This window comes from Typopeltis vanoorti, chromosome 24, assembly GCF_054136105.1.
Source record: "Typopeltis vanoorti isolate ZY-2024b chromosome 24, IOZ_Tvanoo_1.0, whole genome shotgun sequence".
NCBI classification, from domain to species: domain Eukaryota; kingdom Metazoa; phylum Arthropoda; class Arachnida; order Uropygi; family Thelyphonidae; genus Typopeltis; species Typopeltis vanoorti.
In genome coordinates this window covers 85228943-85239172 of record NC_143572.1, presented here as the reverse complement: position 1 = coordinate 85239172, position 10230 = coordinate 85228943, and the positions used below count along the sequence as shown (strand labels likewise).

The following is a 10230-nucleotide window of genomic DNA, read 5'->3' as shown; positions in this document are numbered from 1 at the left end:
TTCTTCTTTAGAGTTTAGTAAATAATCGGAACGAACTTTGCGGAAGTGATTATCAATGAGTGAGTTTAAGGCAACTATGACAAGGCATTGTGTGAATAAAGATTAAATTATCGTGTGCTTGCTTATTACTTTGTTCTCATTTTACACATTTTTTATATATAAATCGCATAGGCTTTTCAGTTTTAGTTAATAAAACAGTAGAAATAAAATGCAGAATCAGTTAATAATTCCGTACATAATGAAAGATGTAGGTAGAAGTCAGGCGCTTTTTAATCATGTTTCGAGTACTGTACACTTGACTCACTGTCACGCCAATGAAAAACGAAGCCTCGTGTGGGAGTTGCATCAGTGACCTTGCGTGTCCGCGCACTGTGTTTTCATGACGTAAACACAACGTGTCCAAAAGAGATTACGTCATTCATTGTTGGTTAAAACGTTGTTCGTTTAAGAAGGGATGTTATCAAAGTCCGAAAAGTAGTAACGGTGTTTTCATAAGCGAGCCTTGGCATAGGTTAATAATTGCTATCAGGTAAGTGAATTAGAGCGTAGATTTTTCTTGAATGGGGAATGCTATGATATTTAAAATGCTTAAAATTAAAATAAAATTACTTTGCGATTCATTAAATGCCTGAAAAACACCAGAATGAGCCTTTTCCTTTCAAAAAAAAAAAAAAATATATATATATATATATATATAAGAGACGTACATAAATGTTTTCTGTGAAATATATCTCAATGTGAATTGAATATTGCTTTAATGAAACGCACAATTTTCGAAATATCCAATCCGTAATAAATATGTACTTAACCATTGCAGCTTAATGTTGTAGCGCGTGATTATGCTTGTTACATTCGCATTAGTAACAGCTGGGTAATGATGCATGGAACTTGATATTCGCTTTTGTCCTTTGGCATAAACGCCTCTACGTACTTGTCATCTACAGTAATGCTATGAAAATGCAGCGCGAGGGCCAGTTTCAATATATATACTTCCTGGAGGTTGAACTAAAGGTTTTGTCTTTAAATTTTTTTTTTTTTTTTTTTTTTTAAATGTTACTTGGAGATAGAGGAAAAATCAGTGTTTGGAAGTGCTTATCTACGAGGCCACTTGATCTCCAAATAATACCCAACAAATAAATACATGCAAAACTCTTCATGTATCGTCAGTTGTTTGCACAAATATTTAGACACAAGAAACGTTAATTCATGCACGGCATCCAGCACACTTAAAGAAATACGATGAATTATTTAGAATGCTCTGTTAGAATTTGTCTTGAAGCGAAATTAAACATTTCAGTTAATTTTGTGATCTCAGACATCATATAAAAAGGTTAACGCAAAATGAAAAGATCCCTTTTTACCAAAAACAAAAATAGGCTAAATAGCCATAAAATTAATGATATTAAGCGACTTAGTGTGTGATCCACAAGGACGCTTCCATGCGTCAAAATCTGGTTTAGAATGGTGCGTGACCTTAATCTACAGTCTAATTAGGTGATCAAGATCAGAGGCTGTTCTGAAAGCAAAAACAACACAGTAAGGCTAGGAACTGCGGTCGGCTGTTTGTTTTATAACATGAACGCTACCATCCCTGCGATGTACAGGATTTTGTAGTTCAGCTTGATTTAAAAAGGAATTCTGGTTCAAACTCGGCGATGTTTTTTCAGGTTTCTTTTAAAACAACGCTAAATTTACTGGTGTTAGATGAAGTAAGCTTGCAGCTCATTCTTAAGTGAAACTGAATTATGACTGACAGAAATAGCATTCAGATTGAGGGGGGGGGGGTCGCATCATATAAATTAATTATTAAACAAATGGAATATTTTAATATACCTGTAATTGTCAGTGCGGTATACGTGAATATATTTATTTTAATGTTATTACATTTATATTTGTAGCCTACATGCTTATATACCTCAACTGTTATTCTTTAAGTTTCAACTACTTAAATTGCTTCCTTGAATTGTTTCAGTCTTCGAAAGAGAGATTAAAAGGCATTTTCGCAATTACACTTCTTAACAAGGTAGGATGTCAAGGCAATCACTTTAACTAATCAGCATTTGCTTTAATTAGTCATGAGGCCAAACCATCGCATCTTGGTTTTTGAAGGGTTTCACGGTATCAGCAACCTCCCTGTTTCTATTCCTCAAAGGCAAACTGGCCAGAAAAATGTGCTCAATTAAGACGTGCTACTGATCTCGTAGCAAGTTGCTTCAGCCATAATCGAAGGTAATCGCAACTCAATCCTTTTCCTTCTTGAAAACCTCTGAGAACCAGAAGTTACGCAATGTTATGCAGTAAATAAGTATTTAATAAAAAAAAAAGTGTTGCGTTTTGATTGTATAGTATGTAAATATGTAAATAATTCAAATAGACAGTGGACTAGTCTATTTGAATTATTTACATAAGCGTTTCTGTTATGTGAAAGCCGAACGAATTGATTATGACGAATAAATTTAAGGAGAATGAGTCAATTCATCTGGACTGAATACCCCCCCCCCCCGACATAGCTAGAATTACAGCACTTTTCTACTTCCATCCAATATGGAAATTTGTGTAAACGATAAATCGGGCACCCAAGACATGTAAATCTACTCTATCAAATCACGTTTTAATTTATACCAATTCTGAAAATTAATAAGTGATGATAATAAAATCAGTAAGTTTACTTTTAGTTAACGAAAGATTGAAGCCAGATCTTTTTTCCGATTGAATGGCGCATGTGCTATCGCTTTTCACTGCACTAGAGACGATATTTTCTCACGAATATCTGATAGTTTTCACCCAACAGGAATAAACTCATGAATCATACCGTAAGAATACAATAGATTGGTAGGTTACTATCTGTGTCAGAGGTGTCAATTTTTTTAAAAAAAATACTATTTGTTGCCTTTTGAGAATTAACACAACCAAAAAGACATTAAAATGCAGTTAAAACTGTTTGACTGGTGAACAATATAAGTGCAGATTAAGCAGAGTGCCACGTTTTGTTAACTTGCAAACATTCCAGTTTTAATACCGCGCGTGCTCACACACACAACGACATGTGCCGATGCATTAATTGAACTTTTGTCAGCATCATAAATCCTCTAACTGAGATTATAAACATAAAACGAAAGAACTCTTATCAGTAATAAACATCACGCCATTTATTATCTGTTTGAGTTGCTGGCAATATTCATAGAATCGCTTCACTATTGACAAACTCCATATCACAATATATAGTGGAAGCAAGGTAATTTTCTTTCGTTGTGTTCGAGTTCTTTCACAAGTGTTCCTTGCGAAAAAAAAATGAAAAGTTTTTACCTGTTGATAATCGTCTCGTCCCACGTCTTTTTTTTTTTTTTTTTTTTTTTTTTTTTTTTTTTTTTTATGACCTAGAAACCAGATGTGACATACATTCATTTTTATTTATTTATTTATTTATTAAAAAAAAAAAAAATACAATTGTGGACAAAGTGTAATTGTGACCAACTTAACAAAACAATTTTGGAAGTTCTTATCATTAAAACATTGATAAACATACTATTTAATAAGAACATCGTTCGCCTTCATGTGCTTTTTATTGCATCAGAAGTCAGCTGATATTAGATACGTGTTTCAGGATATTTCGCCACGTGAGAAACGCGACGTGGCCATGACGAATACGTATTCCTCCCCCCCCCCCTCCAATGTCGGAAGTAAAACTTGATTTCTGTACGCAATATACATTACAGAGAGCTTAAATGATTGAAGTCTTTATGGACGTAAGTGTCGTTGATCGCTTATATAACGACATAAAAAAACCGGTAAGTTGCAGTGCATACTTGCCTCCCAGTAAAATGTATCAGGTCAAATATCAATTTAATTATTTCATCACCTTACTAAAACCTTACGCAGAAAGGCCACGACAATAAAATTCCCATGAAGTTATTGTCAAAGGCAACAATTTATAATTTGCATAAATTTTATTTCCATGGTTATATATCGTTAATGTAATAGATGACTAAAGAATAATGTAATTTAGGGCTGTTATTAATATCTGTAATACTGAACTCAAAAGCAATATTTTTTTGTCGCTGGCATATTTAAAGGTGACTCTTCTTACCTCAACATATAAATAAATCAGAATTTTTGTTCCTGCAAAGAAATATGCATTTCTGTAAGACATTAAAAGGCTTAAATCTCAGACACGAAGACGAGTCATAGTCGTTTGGTTTTTCAACTGTCAATATCTTGTTTTAATCCCCCTACCAATTGTAACAGATAACAAGAAATACGCATATTTATAGCCCAATTCCTAAACAAACAATATATGGCGTTTTATATTTTCATAAATAGCGATGATTAAAATATCTTTTCTTGATGTTTATATTTAATATACACTTTGTTAAATTCAATACATAATTAGATATGATCAGTCATCGTATATAAATTTTAAATGAAGTGTTTTTATTGATAACAAGTTCGTAACCGAGGAAGCACTGATTCAATTTTCGAGGCAATTTCGAATGCTTATTTAGCTAATAAACAGAACTATACAGAATATATATATAAACAGAACTACGGAAATACTGCTTTAACTAGCAGTGAGCACTTTTCTACCAAAAAGAAGTGCACAATGTTATTAGTGATATTCATGAAATATTTTTTAATAAGTGTCATTTGCATCATGGAAATAAAAATATATAAGAAAAACCTTCGTTAAAATTACACGCTTTAGAGTTTTGAAAGCTGGCTATGACTGCAAAAATTTATCCGCTTCTGGCGCTGTATACAATACGCCCTTGGTCAATAAGTTTTGTCTTCATTTTCTATATATTCCCACTTCTGAATGTATCGATAAATATTTATTTGCATTTGCTAATTATGTGCTCCAACTAACTCTTCAAGTTGTCATTTTCATATAGTAATCCTTACAAAATTGTCCGCCATTCTTTGCTGCAATGGACTTGACGTAAAGGTCCGTATTTTGTTAGCAAGCTGTGTTTACAGTATCTCTTTCAATCTTTTTCACCCGTGTAAACGTTGAGAAACTTGATTACTCACCTGTCTTAATTTTGATGGCTTTCTGCGTATTGTGCCCCGCATCCTGTCTGCTATTAATGATAAATATTCTTAAATTATTTTCAAATTTCCACACCGATTTTTAGTTTCAAAGTTTTTATTTTTAATTATTAGATAAAAATTAACAGCTATATAATCTAGCTACTAAAGAAAATTAAATCTTTAGAAGAAACTGTTTTTATCCATTTTATTTCACATTGGACACAACTTGTGTCCCTTGTTGGAACGTATTTATTTATCTTAATATAAAGATCTCAAGTCTTGAACGAAATTTAGCAACCCAAAGTAAAGACAATTATTTAAAAAAAAGTAAAGTTCTTGTATCTATGGGACGAGCCGATAAATATTAAGGCCGAGAATAATAATAACACTGTAATATGGAATGCTAAAGAGTGCTGCTTTAACTTTTTAATTGACAAAGAATGAATATTGCTATTGAACAGATTTAAATCCTCTAACATGTTTAGTGTATGATTGCTGGATTAGCTCAAGCAGCGATTGAAACAAGAGTGCAATCACTGGACAAGCAAGCAGTAACCTGGCTGACCAGAAACGTATTCCACATATGTAGAGGATAAAGGCGTTGGTTTCAGTAGTGAAAGACGGAAGTAAAGCAGATAATTTCCATTTAGCCGCGTCTACCTGTGGGCTGTCAAATATCGCTGCCGACACTGTCACATCATAACACAACGCTAAGGTAGAAATCCTTCGTCCCCTTCCGAGCATAAAGAATGGGGAAATGTCCTCAATCTGCCAACCTGATGGGTGCTTGAGACGCGGGGGGAATCGAAAGTGGGCGCTAAACGAGAATTCTGAATGGCCCGAACGACAGTGACGCTCATTCGAAATAACCAGTTTAAATCCGTTACCTTGCGCATGGTATACAAAACCTGCTACAGAATAACTGCCTATATTCTTCATCAAGCCATCGTGGAATTTTTGTTTTGAGGGAGATGGAGGAAAGTGGAATAAAGTATAGATTGTATGATAACTTTCGTACTTTTGCTCATCAGTAAAAGGACGCTCCCAAAGACTTTTTTCTGTCAGTTCTTGTTCAGCCTGCTTTCACTAACGTTCAGCTATATCAATCTTAGACTTGAAGGATGTCTCACCAAAAACCAAAACTAATCTTAGGAATTATTGCCTCATTTTTGTTTGGTCACGCACCGACGAAGTTATACGAATCCCACTTAAGAAACGAGGAACAGTTTTTGGATCTTATCAGAATAACTTAACCGAGATCTTTCCAGATCTTGGTTAAGTTATCTCCATCTTAATTCTAAACAATCCAATCGAACTCTTAGGTGCTTTTGTAGTAATGCAATTTGAATTTCAACTCTTATTTTCTATTTTTAGATTTATTCTTTTTCAACTATTTTCTTTACTTTCAGTTTTTAGTGTGTAAAACTGACAAACTAAAAGTGACAATTTTCTATTCTAAATCTTCTCAATCGTGCTATTTTACTACTAAATTGAATGTTTCGATAAATGTTGTAATATGTTTTAAGTGTAACTTCCTACTTAATTAGAAAATTAAGTACAGACCATTGGTTTAAGACTTAAATGCTGTAACTTTGTTCGATAAGATTCCTATGAAAGATGGGTATATTTTTCTATATATTTGACAGAAACATTTTTAATATTTAGTTGAATTCAGCAAAAATTAAGCTGTTAAATTGTCGAATAATGATTTGCTGCATTGAATTGCACACAATAGGCCATGAAATATTTTCTGGAGGAGGATTCTTTTGTTACTCTTAGTTCAATAGCTGTGGCAATTGTTGATGAACTTGGGGTTTATAACTTTAATCCTGATTCGAAGATTCTTGATAAAAAGTAAATTTCTGACAAACTAGCCTTTAGTAGTCTCCCCCCCTTTCTCTCCATATATTAACCCCCCCCCATTCTGATAATTCGATTATCGCCTCAAGAGCGCTTCTGACATGCCACACATTTTAACATAAAACTAAGTGGACATATGCGTTCACCGTATGTGTGCGTGCCCGCGCTTCAAGTAAGTTGCTTTAAGAGAAGTCAAGTAGGCATTTTTGATTCGATGCAAGCAATAGCGAAGTTCATTAATCGTAAGATTTCGAAGTAACTTACATTTTTTTTTTTATTAACGAAATTAGCAAAACTTCGAAAAAATTATTGATACAGGTCATAACAAAACCACATTGACAAACAAGACATATTCAGAACTCGTGATTAATAATTTTGTTAATCGCTGTACAATTTTTTGAAATAATTGTCGTAATAGAAACTAATACCACTTCTCGATCGATCATAGCGCCCTCTAATAGCGTAAAACTAACGATACGTAAGAAAAACTACATTTCAAAATGCAAGTTGTAAGTGTGAAGTACAAAAAAGTGTCTACTTCAAAACTGAATTGGCGACAAATATTTTTTTATTAAGGATTGCAAATGCTAAATTTTTCTCAAAATCTGTTCATCTCTGAGTTACTTTGTATGTTAGCCTTTTTTTTTCTTAAGCTAAAATGGACTAATAACTATAATTCATGCTGCCAAAAGAGCACAGCGAAAGACAGATGCTTCGTTAAGTGCACATTGGTGTGATGAGGCGAGGGCGTCCTTGGCAGCTTCAAGGCCATCGCGCAGGCGGCTGTGAATACGCAAAGAAGAGTAAAAAGGCATTTTCGAAATTTAAGTCGTTCATAGACTGAAACATATTCGACAATCTTCCTTTGAGATAATCGTCTAGACTTAAGAGTTGTGGATTATTATCGAAAGATGCTCCTCTCTGGTGCGAATTCTCTGCTTTAATTTAAAATACCGAAATAAAAAAGTAATAAAAGTCGCGAAAATAAACCGAATTTCAGTGGTTTCATTTTTTAATACATTTATGTCCACGTGAAACCAGCAATATTACTTTTTAGTTTCCTTCCTTAATTAAAGAATGCACCCTTTATGGACCCAACAGTCTTCATTTGTCCTACTAAACAATCTTAATTGTAGAGATTCCTGGATGATTACAGACCGGACAACATTCGGGATTCTTTTGCTGCAGGGTAACGTCCATCTATCATATAAAAAGTTCGTTAGACTACAAAAAGTTTTCAATATTAGCATTCACTTAGCAGGTGCTACAACACCTACTTGATGCGAATGCACAGCCAATCACGAAAATGTTTACAATACTCAACTCCAAGCGTCTTATTAAAATCTATTTCTATACACATTAATTTTTTTTTTTAAATTTAATTTGTATCCGGGCAAGAAATAAGGATGCTAACGCAAGACCGATGCTTCGTTAAGTGCACATTTGTCTGATGAGGCGAGGGCATGTGCATAAAATTTTAATTTATGCGCATAGATATTAATTGCACACCATTATAGACCACTGGCCTTTTTTATTAAATTGTGCTTTAGTTATGTATTATTTATTGGAAAATTCCACATGTTACTCCTAAGTAAACATTATTTTTATGGCTGTTTAGGAGTACCCCTTTTTTATAATGTCATTAGCTTTTTACTCAAATTTTAGGACATTACTGATAAGTTCACGGGTGGGAGCTCCCACCCCCTGATCTTGTCTCATAATATCCTTCTCCTTCCCCTAAAATTTCTATGTTCACCCCCAATCCAAAGTATTCTCTGCCCACCTTTTAATAATTAAAAAAAAACAACAAAAAACGGGTTTTTCAAAAGTTCGCATACCTCTTGCCTCACCAATTCTCCCACATCTCTCAAACCCCACTTTTCCGACCCCACTTCCTCCCTCCAACAAGAAATGTATATTGCCATACGCCGGGATGCCACTGAAAAGGAAGACACCCAGCAACATCCCACAAAGGTATGCCCGGTTTGTCTTCCTATATATTTGTCCATATAAAATGTCGTTTTTTTTCCCCCTAACAATCGAAATGTTGACAGTTATATTCTTGTTTGTCTACACTATTACACTCTCGCATTTAGTCGGTTCTATTTATAGATTGTTATATCCCCGTTTTGTAGTTTTTTACAAGTTTTATGTCTTTACTTTAACTTTTACATTAAATTTTCGTATCTCTTTTTCTCAGACTTCGGTTGCCGACAAATTTGTATAGATTTAAGACTGCGCCAGCCGGCAACTAAATTCTGATACACTATCTAAAATACTTAAGGAAAATTGTAGGGATCAAGATATATGCAGTCGTGGTCCCTACTCTCGCATCACTATTGGTTTCCCCTTTAAATGCAAGGTACGATATTTTCCAAACTGTAATTCAAATCCGCAGAAGATATGACAAACTCAATTGATTATGTAAAAAGAAACGCATTTATTATTTCACAAAGACAAGTATACATGTTATTTAAATTCTTAACCTTAAAAGAGTCTGGGTTCCCCTTACTTAATTAAACACATTAAACTTCTGCACTATGATCTCTTATTGGGCATAAATTCCTCACTTCTGTACATATATCTATCCTCAGACTCTCACAATTAAGTTACCTGATAAGTCATACACGAAACATTACATATAAACACTGGACAATTCAATAAATCTGACATGTAATTCTCTAGGACAATGGTACTTATTTCTACTTAATTCTCTCCCCCAAAATATCTAACACTTAATCACTTTCTGATCATATGATATTACTTTTCTTAAACACTTAAACAGTTCGGAGCTCGGCCTCCTGTTCGGCTGGAGCCTAATATGTTTTCCTCTTAACAGTAGACACAAGTGTCCAAATTGCAGACTGTTCTTATGGCACAACACGTAAATAGCGTGTGTTCTTAAATTCTGTTTCTTTACTCCACGGATACTTTAATCCTACATTAACATAAGAAAATCTTCGCTTACCGTTCTTGCTTTGACTAGGTATTCTGATCTGTTCACCATACCACCTCTGATGGCGGTCTTTTGTTCCTTTGTTCTACACGAACCGAAAGCACTCATACATAGACTTCTACGCTGACGTAGATTTCATCAGCGGCTCTTTCTCCTAACGTGGTTGAACACGTTGTAGTTGCAGCTTTGACCGATGTTAACATGCATAGCAAGGGGAGATCCTTGCTACACGTGGCGGCAAGCTCTACATAACTCTCCTACGGGAAACTCGGAGATGAGACACAAGCGATCCGAGGCAAGAGAGAAGGGAGCGATTCGAACTCCCGCCGAAACTTTTATACTCCGGAACAGCTCCCTCGCTCGGCGGTGTCGTCACGCATACGGCG

At 34.6% G+C, this 10230-nt stretch overlaps 1 protein-coding gene across 1 annotated transcript in view; it reads left to right on the top strand.

The window, feature by feature from the left end:
* The first annotated feature begins 438 nt into the window (after window positions 1–438).
* LOC150093515 (fatty acid CoA ligase Acsl3-like) overlaps window positions 439–10230 on the top strand; it is a 50638-nt gene continuing 40846 nt past the window's right edge. Inside the window, exon 1 of the mRNA XM_090413446.1 lies at window positions 439–529. The gene's annotated coding sequence lies outside the window, so the exon portion shown is untranslated. The remainder of the gene's footprint in view (window positions 530–10230) is intronic.